The sequence below is a fragment of the Myzus persicae genome, unplaced genomic scaffold (genome assembly GCF_001856785.1).
Source record: "Myzus persicae strain clone G006 unplaced genomic scaffold, MPER_G0061.0, whole genome shotgun sequence".
Classification (NCBI taxonomy): Eukaryota; Metazoa; Arthropoda; class Insecta; order Hemiptera; family Aphididae; genus Myzus; species Myzus persicae.
Genome location: NW_019104133.1, coordinates 52,440 through 71,982, shown reverse-complemented (window position 1 = coordinate 71,982; position 19,543 = coordinate 52,440). Strand labels below are relative to the sequence as shown.

At 32.5% G+C, this 19,543-nt stretch overlaps 1 long non-coding RNA gene across 1 annotated transcript in view; it reads left to right on the top strand.

Moving 5' to 3' along the window:
- Nucleotides 1-1,009: 1,009 nt before the first annotated feature.
- Nucleotides 1,010-19,543, top strand: part of LOC111039091 — a 68,739-nt gene continuing 50,205 nt past the window's right edge. The window contains exon 1 of the long non-coding RNA XR_002605069.1: nucleotides 1,010-1,506. This is a non-coding gene — a long non-coding RNA (uncharacterized LOC111039091). The remainder of the gene's footprint in view (nucleotides 1,507-19,543) is intronic.

The following is a 19,543-nucleotide window of genomic DNA, read 5'->3' as shown; positions in this document are numbered from 1 at the left end:
GTAAGTCTCAATTCTACCCACGTAAATGTTTCGATTTAATTATAAAATAATGGTTGATGACATCTGAATGAGAGTGAAATTATAATCAAAAGCGCAATAAAACGTAAACGTATATACATAGTGTATATTGTAATTATATAGCACGCGCTTTAATTATACGCGATCTGGATCGAGGGGGGGGAAATAAACGGTTAAAAGTACGACTGCGACGGTTTTCAGACTTAACGAATATCTAATGAACATTTTCAAAAAACCGACAACATAAGAACGAAAAAGCGGTGAGGCGATTTCGAAAAGAAAGAACACAATCTTCATATTATCACTTTGTTGAATACTATAAATAGCAATTAGCGTAAATAGTTGACAATCGTTTGAGTATACACAATTCACGATGATATCATTACACATGCTCATACTGAATTATTTTGTATTGCATAATTATAATCAGCGTCTTGAAACGAATAGGTTACATACAAAATATTTAAAGCCACTAAATAGCTGGAATAGAGCTGAATAATAAGCTGGATACACACCAGAACTATATGTGTAATACTTAATAGAAAAAAAAATAATAAGAATGATATCATGACGTATAAACCGACAAGTTTAATTAAATTTTTACAACAACATAATATTATACGTCGCATAGCGCACGATTCTGCAATATTACTGTTTCGTCGTTCGGACAAAATTAACATGGATAATCTTTGATTTTTTTTTCTCAAAAATGTTAGGACAAAAATAATTTTGAAAAATTGAAATCACTCGAGCGCGGACGCTCGCACATTGTATACCTATCATACGAATTTCTGTGTGTACCTATGTATTGTTTATCGACGAGTGATTTTTGCGGAAAATAACGGAAAAGAAAAACGGCGGCCGTGCCCGGAGCCTCGCACAGATAGTGCGCCGATCGTTGGAAAACGTGATGATAAAAATAAAAAGGGGGAGCGCGCAGGTGAAAACGTTCCGGCGACGGCAGCGGCTTCGGCGAGTGTGCGACGGGCGCGCAACAGTGTTCAAAAGCTCTGCGAGACGACCACAACCCGCAGTGTTGTACGCGCCCGGCCGAGTTGCCCATTTGTTTTGCCCCGTTGGAACTTTCGTTTTCGGATTTTCGGTTTTTCGTTTTTCCATCCTCCTCCGAAAACCCGCCAATCGCCGTCGTCGATATACGTACATAGAAAATCGAGCCCCCGTCCGCACACCGATCGCGTCGTTGCTCTCTCGTCTCCGAAATATTATCGTTTAATAACGCGCGCCCCCCCAACACCCGTCGACTTCTTCTTGCACTGCATGTTATTTTTTTATCGTCAAACACTGCAGAATAGATCGTCGAGTACGTCGTGGCCAAACGCCACCACGTCATGGTCTTGGTTTTGAATCGTACACGATAAACGCAATAACATATTTAAAAAAAAAGTCTTCGATCACCTACCTCACGACAAACAGCCGAAAAAATTACAGAAACCGATTGCGACCGTTGCCCAAAAATCAACAAGACCCGTGAGTATATCGATTTGTTTTTGACATTTGATATTATAATGTATCGTTTTTTTATTTTTAAAAATATGCAGTTGCAGCATTGTAATCTGAACTTAGAAACGTGCTAACGTTTTCAATATAATATTTATCATTCGTAACATCACTTTTAGTGTATTATTCATCCTTTTGATTGAATCGTATAATATATTATAATCAAATAACGAAATAAAATATTATGGGTCGTAACTTAAACCGTAGTTTAGTCATACTTTTAAAGTAGACAGTGTTACCGGTGGTTTTTAATAAAAATTCTCCGAGATGCGGATTAGTATTATAATTTATAATGATTCGGAGTATGTATTATGTCTTCTGAAGTAAGTGCCCATAAAGCTAAAAATAACCATAATTTACAAGTAAAAATTAATATTGCACCAAACGTAGCAGATATTACAAAAGAAAATAATAAAAAGGACACCATATAATATATTATAAATTTATAATACATACTATTGTTCAGCAAAATTTTTATACCAGTGATTAATTCTGAAAGTATTAAATATTAATTCTAGTTGAGATTACATTTTTAATCCATATTGCATCTGTATAAATATCAATGAGACATTTTTAAAGGAAGATCTCTATACACTTTCCAAAATAATCCCATTCTTTTAGCAAGATATTAATTTAATTATGCTTTTCAAGTAGTAGTAGTAACTTGTGCGATATTGAACTTGATAAGATTGCGAAATATTTTCCGTTATTTTGATGCACAATACTTACATACAATATAATAAACAGACGGAATTGTAGTTTTAAAGTTATTTGAAGATTAGTCGAGATGTGTAGTATGTTTTCAATATAACTTAAACAAAATATAACTCCTATCCATACCTTATAAAAGTTGTTAACTTTAGCTAAACATGTCATTTGTGTGGATAATAAATAAGAAACCAGAATTACCTACACTCAATAGTTTTAGGTTTGACTACAATTCATAATTAGTTGATATTTTTTTTCTGTAATTGTTCTCTGTAAGTGTTACGAATCAATATCAATGTATGCGGATAAACAATTAGCTTTTAATGACTTTGTAAAATCAAACTAATATATTACGGTAAAATACAACTTTAATGATCCGTTCATTTTACAACAATTTTGTGTACTGGTTCAATCAATACATTGTTTATATGTTTCGTAAAATAGGTTTCAACGCTTACGTAAATATAAACGATGTCCGAATAAACGCACATACTTTTTCGATGCTCATACTAAATAGCAGTTGGCGATTTTCTCATGACTTGACTTTTACATAATTCTTTATGAACTTCATACACTTGAGGTTCACAAAAGATTTATTTTTCCTTCAAAAACTACTCACTTGTCACAGGGTATAAGTATTACCAAATTAAACCATAATTATACCTTTTCTAAAAGTGAAAGGGTTTAATAAAAAATAAAAATAAATTTAAAAATGGTTGAACACACTTGTACACATTATTAATGTAAAACAAATAGTGGATGGGTGTACATTAAATTTTAACAAATACAAGTCTAAACACAGACATTGATTCCTTAGACGTATGTAACCGTTTTAACAACAGTCAATAAAATAATCGGATTTCCATATTATACACTAAATAGCGACATCATCGCCATCGATTTTTTAGCTCTTTATTTCCAGCTTGAAAGTTCACAATACAAATTTACTACACGAATGATAGATATATGATTATCCTGAAGTTTGTTTCGAGTTTACATAGAAAAGAGACAAGTTTACGGTGTACGCAATTAAGACGCAGACACGCGATAACAATGGCGTTAAATGTATTCGCCTACTCGTTTCGGGTACATATAATAATAAATCGCTCGAACGTGTTTTTCCATTAAACCGTCGAAAAATGAACATTTTATTTTAAAATCATTCCGACTGAACTACTGAAGTAAAATGTCTGAGGAACCGTAGTTTCTGTAAGCTCGCGCACGCGTGTATTTATTACCCGTTTTAATTTTACATTATCTTTTGGCTCGGGTTCGTTTTTTTTCTCTATAAATTAATTACATTTTTTTTCGCCGATATGGCTGGTTTTCAACGAAAAATTTACCGTCAAGAGACGAGATTTGTGTACATAAATATAAGCTTCGGCACTGATTAAATTTCAATTAACGTCAAAAATGCCCATTGAAGTGTACCTATAGGAAGCGCATCGCGGACTTCTATAATTCCTCTAGTGCACGGCCAATTTCAAAGTTTTTCCTCGCGAAAACTTTGCACGCGCTGTACCCCCCCCCTCATTTTTTCGTCTACCAATCACGACAAACCACTTCACATTTTCGCATAAATATTTTCGAACAGCTCTCGACCATTATTATTATAATATAGAGTATACAATTACAAATACTTATCTAATAAAATGGCGGGTGAAGAAAGGGAGCGAGAGAGAGGAGCGCATGTGACGAAATTAATTCCAAAGGATTTTGAGCGATGAGACTTTATTGGCCGTCAAAGGGTTTGTCGCGGGCGGTTTAGTCAAAATTCGCACACATTTTGTGTACATCGTTATGCCTCTGTGAGTTCGTTCAAAGCGTAAACTCGTCGTATACATAGGTATCTCCCGAGAACGGGTTAGTGTAGGGGGCAGATGGTTAAAGAAATAAAAATGCGTTTACGAAAGTATTATAATTTTTAATAATGTAATAAAATGGACGGCGTGTTCGTTTGCCCGACTTTTCGGGCGTGGCAAAATATCGTCTCTGCGGGCACAAATACATATTATACAAATCGCGTACATTATCGTACACGTCGTCGTGTTGTGCACCTATTATATAGGTATGTGAATGTGTGATTTACGGCTCATGATATCGGCGAAGGGTTGACGGACGGGGGACAGACACGAGTTCAATGCGTGTGTGAGAGATAACACAAAAACGGCGTACGTCACAACGACAATATATAAATATTATTATTATTGTATTATTATGCGAAATGGTGAGCGTGCATAGTGTTTGCCGCATTTCGGAATCATAAACCGGAACTTTGAGAGCACCTACAGTTTTTCATTTACCGGATTGCTTAATTCGATTATTATTGTTATGTAGTCGTAACTTACGCATATTATTATAATATTGATTGTACAATGTACATATATAGATATATTTTATCCGGAATAAAGTTATTACATCACATAATAAAATATTTATCCAAGTTAATAATCATATAAATTCAGAAAATCCGATCATAATATTATATATGAATCCGGATATCCGGGAATCGTACATTTATATATTATATACTTTTCTCGGATCGTAAAGTTTAAATACGTACGTTAAAATAGTGTAAGGCGAACCATGCCTCGAGCACGTAAAAACCTATTAAATAATTTTACAGACATGACTTTTTTTCTCGCAGTGACTTGTTTTTATGAAACAAAATAATTTGAATATAAATTGTCGGGTGGCTCGCAAACGCGCCTACGATGCTCGTCACGTGTCCGGTGGATGATCATCTCGAAATGTCTCGATTGGTTTGTGCAATCAGATTGGTAGGCCGATCGATGCACGCGCGTCCGAGTCGTCCGACAAACTTTTGCCATTATTCACCGACCAGCCACTACGACGGCCGCACGTGTAGTCCGATCGAAAAATCTCGATCCGATCCGAAATCGTGTACCTCACCACGGTACTGGATTTTAATTATTTTGTAGTGAATAATAATCGAATAAATAAAAGACGATTGCAAACCTCGGCGGACTTATTCCGGAGATACGTGCACTGGTGGTAAGATGATTGCTTTACAGCTAATTGCATCGCTGCGGATTAAAACTGGTGCGCAGCAATATTCGCATATAATTCAATCAGCCGTATTGGGGGTTGTGTTAATTTATCATTAATATTGACATTACGTCGATAAACACCGGAAAACTTGACAGTTCAATTATATATACATATATTGGTAGTTGGTACGATTCTCTGAATAACAAACAAAATATATACTACTATTATAGTATAATACAGCTACATACCACTATTACTACTAATAATAATTTATACTACAAATGATTAATGGAGAAATAGCTGATCGAATGTTTTTTATCATTAAACGTTTCGATTTAAATAAGGGCCTTTTAATGTGAATGTTCATTTAATGTCTTTGTTGGAGAAAAAAAAACGCTCTAGGTAATCCCAAAGAGAATATTACAAAAACGCTTTACGCTTACTGCAGTAAAATAATATTAGCTCTCATTGTGACATATTTTCTGTATTTCTGAAAGCTATTATCAATACGTTTGATATACCTACGCACTTATTGTAATCAACCACAGCGAAACTTCTATACATATCCAATACCAATATACCAGAAACCAATATAAAGTGACGTTTTTTAAACAGACACAGTTTTGAATATAGGTATACATTATATTAAATACTTGAAGATTTCAAAAATGAAATAGCAGACTTGATATTTTCAATTTCTGCATTCTGCAAGTGTCCGTTACACCGAGGTTTCACAGCACTAACCACTTTTAAATACTTATTAATCATAATGTTACAGTTCAGATATTATCGTTAAAAAATAAATAGTATTAATAACAATATTTAATTAAAACAAAAATGCAATTATTAGGTATTGTTTATCTTTTATATTTCTATATAATAGTATGGATAGTATGCCGCCGTAATAAACATACAATTTATTTTTCATTTATTATTTGCAGTAATGTATACTATATACGCTATATATACATACCTATGAAAATGTTTTTGTTTCACTTGGAATAATAATTAATTATACAATTGAATCGTAATAGAGGGCAGATTTTATATTTCAAGCTGCAAATATTTTTAAAAAAAACTTAGGAAACAGATGTTATTTTAAAGGAATTTTTTATTTATTTTGTGAGTGAATATCTAGAATGAAACAAAAATATTTTGGAAATGTAAAGGTCCAGCACAATGCTTCTACGAGTATGGTAATTTTTCTTCTTCAAAAAATAATGAATTAACGCATTTTCTTAAAAAAAATTGTTCTATTAAATAAAAAATATCACTAATAATATTGATATTGTATACTGCAGATATTCACCGAATAAGAATGTATACATATTTACACGGAATTGTAATCAATGGTAACTTTCATTAATATAGTATAATATATTATACAATAGTATTAGGTAGGATTTCATGTATTTTACATAATAATAAGTTAATTAAAACTATAATTAATTTCGCCAAGAATGATCTAATTATTTGCTAAAAATGTATTTGATCACAAATACAATTTTATAACATAGCTAATGCTCTGGTGAATCTATAAACTAGATTAACTGACTGAAAATAATAAAATAATCAATGCCGACATTTTGTTGCCTACGTTACTTTCGTCATTTAAATCTATTTAACCAGCAGTAGGTTTGTTATTGTATACATTTTGATCGATGCCTCCTAATAAGAATTGTTTATTTCACAGGCGTGGCTGGTAGAAAAACGTGTGTTGAATAGTTTAAGGGCGTAGGCTGCATAATATAATACATTTACAGAGTTTATTTAACAGAATTCCTTACACCAAGAATAAAACTAGTATTTTCTTCGTTTATTAAGTTTTGTCATTTGTCATCTACCAAAAATCAAACTACCGCCAGGAACCTGCTTCTCGAAAGACATCTGCAATTTCTAAATATACTTATATATATATATATATATATATAAGCATCTCAAATAATGCATATAGTTTATAGAGGTTTTTATGTCTCATTTAATATCATTTAAAATCGAAAAAAATCTGTTTTTATTCATTGAAGATGTTTTTTTTGAATTTGCATTACTATTAGAACATTGTACTCAATAAAATGTAAAGACATATACATTTAACGTGTTATGGATTAGATTGAAAAATGTGTCAATTTTTTCAGCATAAGTGTCTGTGTAATTGAAAAATCTAACAATTTTTGCGTTCGGTTGATTAAAAACAACTAAAAATTGTTCTTCTGAAAAAACTTACATATGCACCAACCTGTGTGGCAAAAATTAAAGCTAGACGATGTTCAACAAAATTAACTGAGACGGGTTAGGCAGCTGCAGCAATTACTCAACGCCCGCGCCACAGTGCAATTGCAAATATGGCCGAGTCGTTTATCTTTAGGTAGACTTAATCAGTCCTCGTTAAATCATACAAATACAGGGCGATGCCTATCCACAAACGATATCGTCAACTCTCGTTCTGCGGGCTAACTTTCAAATGAAATGTATTTTGCTTTAATCCAAAATTGTGTTTTTGAGACTCTCTTTAGTTGAGCAGTTCGGTTCTAGTGAAACGCAGTATAATGTTTACACCTATATATTATACCTTACGCGAAGCGTATTTGTGTAAACGTTTTTAAAAACGGTTTGCAGAAGTTTTCAACGGAAAAAAAATCAATAAATCGACGGCGGAAACGACGAAACGAGTCGTAAGAAATACATCGGAAACATACGTACTTAGAGTCATATACAACAACACCGTCACGATTCGAATCCCCATAAACACAGAATTTCGGTGACTATTTTGAAGGCTTTTTATGTACCGGGAACAGGATTTGCGAGTACACGCTGTGCACGTTGTTTCGGGGAATTCCCGTTTTTTCGTTTCGGAGCTATTTAAGGAAACATCTAGACGAAGGTAGGTACGGTTCGTCACGTCTTATTGCAATAAGAGCCCGTGGGCTCAGTCTCGACGGTGGCGGCGGGCGTGGTTTTAATAATATATAAGATTGTAAAGCTCCTTCCCTCTACCACCACCAACCCCCTGCGGGCCAACCGACGTGCGACTGTGACGACGATACAAGCGCGCGTCACGATGTCATCCTCCAGAACCCCAACATCTGGACCAGCGTAGAGGGGGGGAGGGGGTGGGTTGGAAGGATTTGCCGCAGTTTATGATTTAGCTTTCCTTTAAACCGTAAAATATATTCTTCGTATACTCATAATATTTTAGCGTCTGTCAAAATGAGTGAGTGTAACACGCGTGTATTTCGGAAAATGTTTTAATAGCATTAATATAGCGGCGGATCGAGGACGCGAGAGCTTTTTTTTAAGTCTGACTACTCTCGGTGATGGTTTTCGTCTACGAATCGGACACCGCGCGTGTTATTTCCCCGACCCCGAGAAGCGACTTTTTTTGAATTTCCCCCGGCAGTTGACGTCGACACGAATAAAATCGTAGGCCAACACCCGTTTTTCGTCAAGAAAATAGTAGGTACCCGTCTCAAAATGTGACCTCTGTGACACATACATACATATATACAGTAACATTAAGTATGGTCTAAATAGGCAGATTTGTGGATCGTGGGGGATGTGGGATGAAACATAAAACAGACACATATTATATTGTTTTGTTTCGAGTGAAATTATCATTCACTACGCCAATGCGCATTAGCTATCGCAAGAAAGAGCAATATTTTTGAAAAATTACAAAAACATGATGCCCAGGGAGCCGCACAGGTTTAAACAACATTTTTTTTAGTTGAAGTTGTTTGTATAGACAATATATTATAGAATATTAGAATAAAAATAGCATTATTATTTCATTGAAAAATTGGTAGGCATTAAAAACATAACGATACGTCTTAAATTTAGAAAATATAGAAAAACTTTATTTCATTAATTCATTATTATTATTATTATTATTATTATTGCTTATACAAATATAATGTTATTTATTTAACTAAAGACAATAACACACAAAACAACGTATGTACTTGATATTAGTGGAAATTGTCCAAAGAGCCGCAAGTTGCATATTAAAAAGCCTCAGGTTCCCGACTCCTGGCCTATATGCAGACATACGAGTGTGTATTAGATTTGTACAAAGCTCAGCTGATATTTTATACACGGCCGCAACGGCACACCTGTACAGAAATCCTCCTCCCCCTGCACCTCCACCCATCACGGTACACATCGCATGGTCGGTTATACGTGCGACGGGTCGATAAGTCCTTAAACCACGAGTATCTTATAAATACATATATATATATATAATATAAATTATAGTCCTGATGACGGCCAAACTTCGGTCCCTTTGGGGCCGGATGGGAATTATTTTCGACCACTCTGGGTGGCTTTCGGCCACGAGTCGCGGAGTGGGAAGCGGGCGGGACGGCGGCGAGCGTTCGTTTTCACGCGACCAAATCAATCAACCCTCGCACATTTACAAAGGGGAACCGTATGTGTACAGGGTGAGCCGCCTTGCCGATTTTCCGATTTCCCTCGTACACGGTGAAACGGGGAAAACGCGAAGTCTCGCATTGTATACACCCAAGTGCGGATATGGATCGAATGAGCGAGCGAAGAAGTTTTGGAACGGACACGTCCAGTATAGTCGTGTATTAATCGCGTCACTTTCGACCGTGTGAGTACGAACGCCGTCCACGAATAGTAGTACCGAAATTTGGTTTATCGTGTCCCATTACTCACGGGACGTTTATAAATATTATTTCCCCTGATAATATTTAAGGTTTAATGATTTATGATTTATGACGGACCACCGCGGAGTTGATAATAATAATCAAAACTATGTCAGCGCGAAACGATTGCGTTTTGAAGCGACCTCAAACACACGGTATTGAACCACCCCTCGCGAGGTTAATAACCGCTGTAGACTACGATGCGCCTAATGTTATTTTAATTAATTTCCTCCGTCAGATGCATCGTCAAAGACGTTATAGAGACGATGAAATTTGAAATTGTTGGAAAATGACGCGTGCCGCGTTGAAATTGGCACTACAGACGATATTATACTGCAGGGCGTTCCCGATGATTCATCTCCGGTAATAACTTATTTTTTTGTCAAATTAATTAAACTGCATGTTTGGATATTTAATTGTTTTTTGTGTAAATTACATTTCCTCAAAAGTTATTTAGTTGGCCGACTAGTAGGCTTTATATAGGACACATGACGTATATCAAACAGTAATTATTGTAGGTAATTGGTTTCCATATATGTCGTTAATATTCAAATTTTAAACAACACTTCGGCATAATTTAAAATGCATAACTCTATTAATATTTAATGGAAATTATAATTAAAATTGTTTAGGAAAATCAGCTACCTCAAATATTTATATAATACCTAAAACACAAAAAATGAAAATTGAATAAATGTGACCATCCTATATATACAGAAATAATTTGCAAAAATCATATTCACATAAAAAAAATCTGACAGAGACCGAGCGGTGTAAGCACTCACACTCGTCTTGTATCGCTCACAAATGATAAATCGTCGCATTTAAAAACGATTATGAGTAGAGCTTGGTTGTAACTGGGCTTTGGCTGACATTTCATCAAAATCAAGTTTGTTGACGGGTTTTTTCAAAACTTTACTGTTCGACGGCTGTTGTAGGTTTTCATCACAGAGTTCGAAGAAAATCAAAAAACTATATATTCGAAGAAGAAGTACGTAGGTCGAACGTATAATGAACGTCAACACACCGTTTTCCGTTCTATGTTGGGTGCCACATGAGTTTTTTCAAACACTGTAGTTTTACCAGCCGAAGTAGACGTTTTTGTATGAAATGGTATGATTTAATTGTTTTGTGCAGAAAAAAACCAGTTAAATTAATAAAAACCATGTTCAGATATGCACTCATCGGTTTAGCCATATAAACACAATATCGTAAATGGATGACAAATCAAAGTCGTATGTCCATCGGTATCATAAAATAATATTATGTCGACATCAATATGCAAATTAAATCGATCTCTTGTTGACGTATGCTCTGAACTTTTTGCAGAGGAATGGCCTTAGTTTACATATCAAAGGATATCACAAGCATTTCAAAATGAGTAAACAATACTTACAAATATTTTTTAACAACGCATGTCATTCATCGTTCCGCCAAAAGGTCATTCGCATCATTAAAATGAATAATAAAAAAAAATAGGTTAAGCTCATCATTGAGACATCAAAACTTAGTTGCATTAAGAATATTGTCAATAGAGTGTGAGATTGCGGGAGATCATAACTTTAACGACTTCGCCAACGAGTTACCCAAACAGAAGGCGAGGAAATGTGCATAAATATAACTTTATAATCCATTTTGAAAATGACCGAGCACAAATATGTATGCAATTTTGTTTTATGTCAATAACTTAACTGACTTTATTTTAGTTTAGTTTAATGAAAATAATTAAAACCATTACTTTATTGTACAAATATGTGCCTACACCTACGTTTTATATTTTGTTCTTATATTTATAAACGATTATCATGATACTTACTATTATTATATTATTGAATAAATAATATACAGAGTGATTCACCAAGCATGCTAACGCCCATTTTTACATTTATTAAAATTCTAATTTTTGAAAATTTTGAATACACTTAAATACCATAATTTCCAATTCTAGAGATTTTACATTAGAAGTCTTAAGAAGTTTCATGTGGAATAATACAAACGTCTGTTTTTAAAAAATGTTTATATTTAGGATAGTAATTTAGTCGGTCGTAAACACGATAATACAAAAATATAAAATGGATATAATATTAATATCGGGTCTAGTATTTGTTTTATTTTTATAAATTATCAATGATAGATTAATATAAATTACTACAAATTTTAAATTAACATAGCCCCCATATCTTCCGAACCGATTATCATGGACCTATATTATTCTTGGTAGAGTTAAATAACTCAAAAATTACTCGTTTGAATTTTTATACGTCAACATTTTCAGAAAAAACGAGAGGAGGATTCTCCATTGAAAGATATAATTTTGTATCATCACACAATACTAGTTCCTTGAGTTTTAAAAAAAAAATCTTATGAGTCTCAAAATGTAGTCTTCAGGTGCAGTGTATTAAAAATTAATTGTATCCAAAATGTATTCAAATTAGAGTTTGAATGAAGTCGTTACGAAAAAAAAAGGTACGAGCATGCTTGATCTCAAGCATGATGAATCTTCCTGCAGTATATTATGTTCAATTAAAAAAAAAAAATGTAAACAATTTGTTTTGACGAGCTGGCACACTCTGAATTATCATCACTGTGCGTATAATAATAATAATAATAATAATAATAATAATATCAAATACAGAGATTACACGTCATCATTATAGTGTATAGTACACCGACGGCGTATAGGGAAACGTTATTAATTCGACCACCGGTCGTCGATCACGACACGGTCCGGCGGAATTTTAATCGTCCGAGAACACGGGACCCACGCGGACCCCGACAGGCTAAAAGCTTATATACAGGCCTCGCAGATTATCTACTGGATTATGTACTGCAGATTACGTCGTCGGTCGTGATGATTTTTCCAACAATAATTTCCGACAAGAGGAATTCATAAAACGTTTTAATTTTAATGCCACCCGTTTATGCGCGTGTAACGATTGTATTGTGATCGCATTTTGCACACGATGGGTACTCGAAATGTCGCGGCTGACTGCGCGGCGTATATTTACCTCGTGATATAATTATAATAATACTCGTATAATATATTTTTTAACGTTCGAATTAAAATTATTCTTCATTAGGACGGCAACGTAATATAATATTATCTCGTACGAGGAGCCACACAAATTCTATACTAATTCATACAATACACACTAATAACTATATACAAATCTAAAAAGCGACGCACGAGTGGGATTTAAAAAATGTTTTTCTCGCGATAATTTTTTGCTTGAAAACATTTTTGTTATTAATGACAAGAACGTCGAGTAAAACTACCAACATTTTCCTGTATATATAAACATACAATAATAACAATAATAATAATAATAATAATAATGATAATAATTTAAAACGCTTTATGCGTGTTAACATAATAACGGTCGGAAATCGTTACCATCTGGCGTAACTTTTTTTTTCCTCTTAAGTTTATGATTTTCCAAAATGCAAATTGATAAAATTTTAAACGCGACTAAAATACTCACGCACGTCATAAATAATACAATATATTTTAATATTTATAGCCGGATGATTTGAAAATAAATCGTTTTTTATTTATTGGCAGAAGGTTCAAGTGCAGTAGTATATTTTTTCCCTACTTTCAAAATCCGTTAACTTTTTAGAGAACTTTAAAACTAATGACATTTCCAAACGATTTAGTACACATTGAATTGGAAAAAAAAAACCTAATATTATGTAAATACGAGCTGTATTGTGTGTGTGCGCGTTGGAAACGTGTAAGAAGCTCAAATCAAAATAATTTTCGTAGGTATTTGCAATACCGTGCTAAAAGTTGTCGATTTTTTTTTCGAAAATAAATATACGCGTGTATTGTATATATATTTCGTAACTTGCGAATAAGTTTGTAATAAATTAAAAATGTCGACTAGAGTTACAAATGTAACGCCGAAATAAGTAAGCTGTTAACGCTTATCAATACCAATATAGTTTAAAATAATGATACATTTGAAGTTGATTCATCATTAACACTGCATTCCCTGCATTCCGTATTTTATGAATCCAAAATTATAGATATCTTTGGCAATTATTTGAAATATAATTCAATACTGAAATAAATATACTCACAAATAATATAAGTATTCAACGTCAACATACATTACAAAATTGAAATAATAGTGTTTTACTTGCTAATATTTTTTTTATTATTATTACTAAATTATTTCACAGATTTAAAAAATGTAAAAATTAGTTCAAAAATGTATTTCAGTGTTCGTGAAAGTTTAAATTTAGAAATCAGCTTTTGTTTCAATTTTTGAATCATTTGCTCGTCCAACATTTTTAATATTTTGTTAATTGTACTGATATCGTTAATGAATTATTCATCACCTTATTTTTGTTAATACATTAATAATTTTGTCAATTATGACGTGTGATATTTCATTTGTCAAAAAACCAGATATTCTATTATATTATACCCTAAACATTAAATTATGCTTTATGGAATGCTATAATAATATATTTCATGTAAGTTAATTAATGTTCGTCATATTTTTACCCGATAAATACTATTGGTCCAATTTAATAATAACTAATAGTCTACGACTGTCAACTTATTAGTGATCAATGATGATAAATGATTATACAAAGAATATGGATCTTCCAGATAGGTATGGATAAAATTAAAATTTATATAGGTCGAGAAATCATGTTACTAGTTAGAAAACATGATTTTATTTTGTTTTCTTTATATTTCATATGTTACCTAATAAAAAAATTTGAAAATAATTTAAATTTGAAAAACAAATAAGTACTAGCCTTTACAGTTTTAATTTTCAAAACTAACAAATAACCCTCTATTTGAGTGTGTAAATAAAAATGAATTCACTTAATTATTAATTCAATACAATTTCATTAACAGAATTTTACTCTCCTAAATAAATATAAAGCGTATACACATATATCTAAATATTATGAATTATAGCCTATAGAACAACTTTATTGTAATACAAATGAATTAGGTATACATTGCTTGTACGATATACAACTTTACTATCTATGATATAATAATTTAAAACAAACGATTTTATCGTATTGATATCCTGTAAATTGATAACACAACGAAAATCTTCATTGATACGATTTCAATATAGCATACGTACTAAAAGTATACGTATTTGCTTATTAATTTAGTGGGTTTTTACGTATTATCAAATTAATAATATAATATAAAAATAAAAATTAATTTTTAAAATTTTAATTGGTATACATAATATTGTTATTCGTCCCGGACGAGACAATATCATACATGGTTCGTACATCCACGAACGATCTCTCCACCAAAATAAAATCATTATTCATTTAAAATGTATATACCTATTTCAATTTTTTTTTCGATGGTTGGTTTAAAATGAACCGTACCTATATAATAGAACTACTCGTGAGTCCAACGAAACCCAATACCGTAACGCCGTTGGGACATTATATTCATACAAATTTCAAGCGATAGGTGTCACAGCGGATATAATATAACCGACAAACAATAGTGAGTGTGGCGACGGTTTAGTATAATTCATCATCTCGTATCAATATGCAAACACCCTGTAAAGTCGGACAATTACGATATGTTTTCCACTTTACGCGATACATTATTTTTTCACGCAACCGTCTGATATTGTGTACACACTCGATTACTACACCTTATTATAACGATAATAATATTATTATGTGCATTAGATTATAATATTGTCGTAATATAATATTATCATGGCCCACGGCGGTACCGACGACGAACAATCAACACACATACACATAGACACACACACACACACACACACAGCTAGATATACATACAAACAAATTTATAATATGTATATTGTATATAAACATCGATCGTCGCAGTTTTTACACAACTCAGGTCGCAGACGACCATATATGCTTTAAATCGGAATATTATGTGAATTCATTACAACATACTTATGTATAATATATGCATTCAAATCGAGAAGACTTTCTGAAGACTGAAGGGTCAATTGTCGGTGACAGGATCCCCTAAAAAAATAAAAAATTTGGAGCGGCTGCAAATGGGTACTGGGTAGCAATTTCTTTTTTTGGTTGTTATAAAAATTGTTACGCAACAACCACCATAATATTAAACTATAAAATAATTAAAAAATTAAAATTTTTATAAAGCGGTGCCAAAGCCACTGACATTATCACTTATGCGCTGGACGCAGAACAAAAAACAAAAAAAAAAAAAAAAAACGATTTCTGTATAATATAAGTTGAGTTTCTAAGGATGCAAATATTACGTATTTATTGCGACCTATCCATCAAAAATGATTTCTTTATTATTATTTTCAAGACTCTTATTACGGTCTTATACCGTCTGTACACTGCTTCAGCTGCTATAGAATATCAATGGTAAAACTTTATTATTATTAGTGAAAATATATATATTTTATACTTATTTTACGAAACCGCTGAAGTTTATTGAAACCCAGCACCGTCGAGTTTTTGGAAACTTAACGAAACCTCTCAAGAATGAAAGTTATTCAGAGAAATGACAATAACAATTATACATACAATTGACGCGCGAAAAGTTTTCACGTCAATGTATTAAAATGTAATACACTCGCACACTCGCACACACACACACACACACACAGACACACACACACACACACAGACACACATACACACAGACAGACACACACACACACACACACAAACACACACACACAACGATAATAAATTGAAACACAAGTACACCGCAACTACTTCTGTCTGATAGTGGTACACAGTGTAAATACGTTAATATTTTTTAGGTATACGTAATATGCATGAAAATAATCGACTAGGCTGTTATAATTCAATTATATTTCGAGCGCGGTACATGATTTTCTTCGGAAAGTGTCATTGTCGGTGTGCGATATGAGTACCTTACAACTGCGACACCTGTCGTTCGGGTAAGCATTATCGAGGCGCCAATAACAACAATAATACTAAATAACAATAATAATTATTATATACAATTCGGGCGTGATAATAATAAAAAAAATTCCATAAACGTAAAACCGTTTTCACCGGACACGTACGCGCCGTGACCTAGATTAATTCTGTATGACATATATAGTATTTTTTGTATTTTTGAAAACATACAATCTGTAAATATAATATTTACAATAAGCATTTTTGATAACACTATTATATTTAAGATAGTTAAAAATCCACTCGAGGATTCTCCTTCCCTTGGAGGAACTCCTACGACATTTAGTTTTTTATCGATATATATTGGGTTTTTTTTTTTTTGTTTTGACATTGGTATTAAATTAAGTCCATATACTATGCCGTTTTTAGGTGGAGGGAGGATTTCCCTGAAATATGAGGGATGGATATAATTATATTATGAACAGTATTGTTCGATCAAAAGGCCACGACGAATAACTCGATTCACAAAAATTAATTTTTAACTGTGCCGCAGTAACGTCCAAAATGTTATCCTCTACAAACGGGCACGATTTTGGAAGGAAACAAAACTGAAAAAAAGTTGTAATCGAAAAAGCAATGTAAAAGATACGTGAATAAGAAAAAAACAAAAAAAAAGGTTAAATTAAATTTGGGAAAAGTGCCTTGATGTCGTTTTAATGGAATCTATTTAGGTTTACAGCCGTTACGAAATGAATACACTTGACCGGACGAAAGGGCACGTACAGAAAACTATGCGTGGTAAGGAATTAGACCAAACAACAAATTCCGTAGGTACCTAGTTATTACACCGCATTAATGTGATAGATAAACATTACAACGAAAAAATATTCACAAAAACAATTTATCCACGACCTATGGTATGAACTCGAAAAATCCTTATTTTTATAAAACAAATAATAAGATTATGTGAAGTATAACGTGATGCACATTTCTGCGTAAAAGGATATTTTAGACACAAATTTGCATTACTATTAACTGCGAAACATAGTAACATTACCATAAAAACTAATAACGTTTTTTTAAATAATATAACCCAATAGCTTTGTAGGATAGTAGGAATTTTTATTTCATTAATATAACGTTTTTAAAATTGAATTCTAATTGGATTCGATCTATAAATATATAATAAAATGATAAAGGACATTATAACATAAAGGATTGTAAACACAATTAGTAGCAATTTACTTTTTGAAGTATGAAGATAATCTAATATAATCAACAATCAAAATGACCTTCCGATCTTTGCTTATAAATTAAAAAGTTCGAATGTGGGCAGTTAATTAATTAAAAGTAATAACTGATAATTATATTATATTTACATGGATTCAATTATAATCTATAAAATTATAAAAAGTATATAACAAAGACCAAAATCGGTCTAAAACCGTAAAGTATTTTTCTAATAACAAAGTGAAGGACGATATTGTGTTGGATAACAATTTAGTGGGGGCCATGCGGAAAGCAAAATACATTACTGTTTAACGACAAGAGGATTAAAATATTGCACTACAATCTGTATCAACATTAAACACGACGTGTAGACTTTATAATTATTATAAAATCGTTTACTACATTGAAATATAAGCACTAAAACGCGATCGGAATAAACGATAACAAAAACGCTAACAGGAATAAACTAATAAATATAAAACTGACCAAATCGCCTCGTGATGAACCACACATTATGTGATGGGACTCAAAAATAAGATAGGATAAGATATTTAGCAATATATTTAGGGCATACGAAATTCTAAGACTATAATGGAATAAATGGTATTTTCTCTAATAATTGTCAACCTAATTAAAGTTCTTTTTCGTTTCATCATCCATAAAATATAAGATTATGAGTTTTACAATCATTCTTTTTTTTCATTATGGTGGAGATACAATAATTGTTGTTAATATTATATATCTCTATTAAACTCGTGCATAAAAAAAAGTTTTGAGCATTTTATTTTCTACGTAATATAACTGCCATGGTAACCCAAAAGTATAGAACAAATAATTTTTATTAATTAAACACTTAAAAGTCTCTACTATCTAAAAAAAAGTTTTGTACATTTTATCTTTATACATCTTAAATTACAGATTTTTTCAAGATACAGAGGGAAGCCGATCCTCGGGTAATGGGGGCGAAGCCCATCGGGTGGTAGGCATAGTTCGACGGCAATGTTGAACCAATGGGTAAACGAAGTGATCAGTGGATAGACCCAATAGACTTAAATAAAAAACAACACTTTTTATAACCATATTTAATTTGAGTTTATCAGAATAGCTTATATACATCAATAATTCTCAATCTTCTATTGCTCGAGTTGAAAATATGTTCATTACGTTTCTTGTTTATAACATATGTTTAAGAAGACGGCAGGGCACTAGCAGGAAGTGCATTTTGATATTATATCCATTAAAAAGTCCTGTAAGTATAAAATATACCGAATGACGATAACCGTGTTTTAATTGTATAAAAAACATTATAGAAAATCACGTCATCAAATACGGAAATGGACAAAAACTTATAAACTTAAACCATTCTGAATGTATACAATTTTAAAATGCCACACAATCAACTTATTTTATTCAAACACTAAGGCCGTTATCCTGGTACTGCGTGGGGGAACGGTTGGTTGAAACACGTTTTGTGTGTGTGGCAATAGGATTTGTTGCTAAAAATACGG